The sequence below is a fragment of the Sinohyriopsis cumingii genome, chromosome 18 (assembly GCF_028554795.1).
Source record: "Sinohyriopsis cumingii isolate HCF-2022 chromosome 18, ASM2855479v2, whole genome shotgun sequence".
NCBI lineage: Eukaryota > Metazoa > Mollusca > Bivalvia > Unionida > Unionidae > Sinohyriopsis > Sinohyriopsis cumingii.
The window spans coordinates 61,001,236-61,005,402 of record NC_142978.1 but is presented as its reverse complement, the minus strand read 5'-3'; positions in this window follow the sequence as shown (position 1 = coordinate 61,005,402).

Below are 4,167 nucleotides of genomic sequence, written 5' to 3'. Positions count from 1 at the left end.
AATCGTTTAAAACAGAACTGAAGTATAATGGTTAATATTCACGGAAGATCTTCTTGTATCAAAGACAAGAAAAAAGATGATATTGATTTGTGAAATTACGCTACTAAAGATGAACTTGCTGATATTAGGAAGCTTTCTAGAGTTGATAAAGATGAAGTTTTTATTGTTCAGGATAAATACGGTGTTTAAAAGACGAGTAATATCAAATTTATTGACATAATTCGTATAGTTCTCTGTGCTACTATGGATAATATTCCAATATTCACCAATGACGAAAAAATCAGAGACTCAAGTAAATCAATCGCAACTATTAGAAATGAAAATTGCGAGCAGTGTTGCTAATCGTTTGTGATATACCGGTGATATAATGACAGGTGAACTCAGCAGGAATGGGAATAAAATAGTTGTTTTAAAAGATCCAACATCTGATGAAGATGCCGCAATAAACACATATGTAGAGAATAACTATAATACAGTAGATACTAAATTAAACACGATACGAACTGAGTATGACGCTCACATAAGTTTACAAATCTTCGTAGACATTTTAGAAAAATTAACGAAATCGCAGAGGAATTCTTTGGAAGTCCGTTGATTGTTGACGTAAAACTCGTTGATATGAACACAAAACTCGGCGAAATTAAAACAGTTATGTCAAACATTGAAACGATTAATAAACGGTTAGGTGTACTCAGAGATCCTAAATCATTTTTCAGAGCTAATCAAGATAGCGTAGAGTATTATAGAAAATATATTAGAAACATACTAGATGTTATAAGAGGAATTCCTGATATCGTTTAAAAGATTAATCTGAATAAAATTCTCAACAAGCAGATTATCAAAGTGATATATTCAGTAGCGTCTGACCAAGCGTTATGGCCACCACTCAATAAAACCATTAAACATCGCGCTGAGATTACCGGTATAAACTGGCTTTCACTACTCGGTGTTGTAACATTTATAATATCTGCCACGATTTCAAGGCGTTATCCTCTGACACTCTCATGTGAATCTCCTGGATATATGTTAGTAATGTTAGATCAAAAACACGAGGAAACATTTACTGTGGAACCCGAAGAGCAAAAAGTTCTGCTTGATTTATTATTGGTGTCTTTAATTAGTAGCTACATTCCCACCTAATTAAAATAAAATGAGTATTCCGATTAACGTTCAACGTTTAAGATACAATCAAGCACGTGAATGACAAACAAAATTAAAAATATCGTTGATGAGTATACAGAAAAAGTAAACAAATATCTCATACCTGTAGTTATCATCGACATACTCGTTTATTCAGCGTCTGCTGTTATTGCCTGAGCCGGTGTATTATTATCAACAATAACACCATCGCTAGTGATGTCACCATCAGTTGTAATAATTTGTGTTTTAACTGTAACAATGATTGCCGGTATTCATAATATCATTGCCAAAAAAGTATGCAAGAGCACAAACACAAAATTCCACGTTTATATAATACGTTAGCATACTCAAAATTATCCTCGCTATTATCAACAAGTCTTAGTGATGGAAAAATATCAGATTTTGAGTTCACGGAGATGATTAAACTCTACAAAGAAGCAATGACTGTGATTGATTTAGAAAATTGGGATTTAAATAATGTCAACTCCGGACGAATTACTTCAACAAAATGTAAAGAACACAGCTCCAACAAAAACAACAATGATATCAGCAAGCTCAACTAATCCTGAATTTAGTGTCAATTTCCCAACTGCAATTCCAGCGAAAGAAATCGCATAAGCACAATTAAGAGTATACCATAGTTGGCCAAATATCAGATGAAAATCATTCGGTTGATTACATTTCACTTGTATTTGCAAAATAAATAAATAAATAAAGATGATGGAACACCAAACTGGAATGTTGTCGGAATTTCAACAAGCAGTTATCAAATCGAACAAATCAATAATAAATACCAGGGCATATTAAAATTTATAACCAGAAGAGAATCGAAAATAGCTATAATAATTCAAGAATCAACTTTATCAGCTGCAATTGAAATATATTCTCCAGATTACGTTGTAGATATTTGTCAATCATGAATTAGTGGCCATTCGCGTCTTCGTGCAGATTATTGTATTAAACATTCTGATTATAAAATAGTTCTTATAACACCGTTTTCAATAACTGATGTTGATAGAAAAACTTCCACTGAAATGTTTTATGAAAAGATTTCCGATCACTGGCTAATAAAATTAAAACTGAACATATAACTATGTCCACGACATTAGTGCAATTATTTAAAAATTGTATTCTAGAGTACGCTAATAACAGTCTAAAGAAGAAATCATTGACACAATACAACATTTAAATCAAATTGTGTCAGATCATAAATATGTTAATCAAGATATTGTTGAGGTAATAAATGCTACTACTTATACAGAAACAAGAAATGAAGCAAACATGAGGTAAGTATATATTAATCAATATAAAATATCTTAATCAGATCTATTAAATTTTATATTACCAGGATATAGCGCCGACGAACTAACACTATCACTTAATAATATTATCAACGAAAACTTCCCACAAACCGTTGAGTCATGGAAAAAAATAACCCCAGCGGCAGATATTCTCAGACATGACAATGATCCATACGGTGACGGTAGACATAGTTCACCAGAAATTGTAAATATAACCTCAACGATCGCAGTTCATTTTGTATGTTATGCAACTAATGGCAGTTATCAAATAGAGCTTGAAAAATTAAATCAAACTCAACATGGATATATTTTATATACTTTTACACCGCAAGTACCTGCTGGATATTTGATTGTACAAGATCATATCAATCTGGTTTGTCTACAATGCTATAACAATGTATTATCAACAATACATTTCAAACTTACTGATCAATCCGGACACTTAATTGATTTAAGAGGTGAAATTTTGAATATAAATTTATACGTAAAATCTAAACGATTTTTGATCATGCAGAGTGTTTCACAATTAATTATTTAATCAAGAGGTATTATATAATGTACCAACATGTGAAAGTTTTCATAGACGAAAAAGAGGTGCTTGAAAACTCCATCAGCACAATAATGACACAGTCCCCAGTCAATACTGGACACTTTAGTGTTAATATAATTATGGGTGAATACGGCAATGAACAATTTTTGTTGACGCAGGAACAATTGAATGAACTGCAATGAGAACATATTTTTAAGATAACGTGCGAAAGAGATCAGATCATGAATTATGCACATCCTTGTGTTGATTTAGATAAGCGTAAAAAAAGTTTGAATACAAATCTGATATCATTAAATTGGTGGGAATATTACCCATCATTTTTCAGATTATCAAACAATTTCATTACATTGACGGGTATAATATCTATAATTTTTCAGGTTATCACACATTTTCATTGAATTGATGGATATATTACCCATATTTTTTCTGATTAGTAGTCAACTGCATTAAATTGATGGGGTAAAAAATACTCAAAAGAATAAAAGTCTCATAAAAAACAACAAATACAACATTACAACATATTCATTGAGAAATCAAAGCAAATAATAAATGAACATATAAACATAATTTACTTTTTTATTTGTTGGGATAAATAGATCTAAAGTAATGAAAATCAGTTACATTATGTAATTTTGATGGGGTAAATAGTACTAAAATAATAAAAAGCTCATCAAAACAGAAGTTATTTATATATATTAATCCTTCACAAAGTCAAAGTAATTAACAAAAAAATATAATATAACATTATTTTTATATCTCAGGTAGAATAAAAATCAGAGGATGAATAACCGTGACATTAAATAACTTTCATTTTCATCACTAACGTTTTCAATAGTTTCAAAGTCCTCTTTGCTATTTTCACTTTCGTCGGTACTTTCACTAAGAACTTTGTCGTTCTTTACATTTTCACGATCTGACATACCCTTTCTTAATTGTCTCACGCGCGTGTTAATAATTTGCTTCGTTTCGTATAGGTGAGGTAATTCTGATCTAATTCTTTCGATCACACTTGAGAGGGATACATATATATTACGGTAGCCAACGATTGGAATATAGCATGTTGAATGAGTTTTATGAATACGTGCTCTGCTGGTAGTGTTTATCTATTTTCAAATTTACGTGTTTGCAATTAATCAAAATCACAATTAAGTTTTTCTGAATCAAGTTTAATTTTTA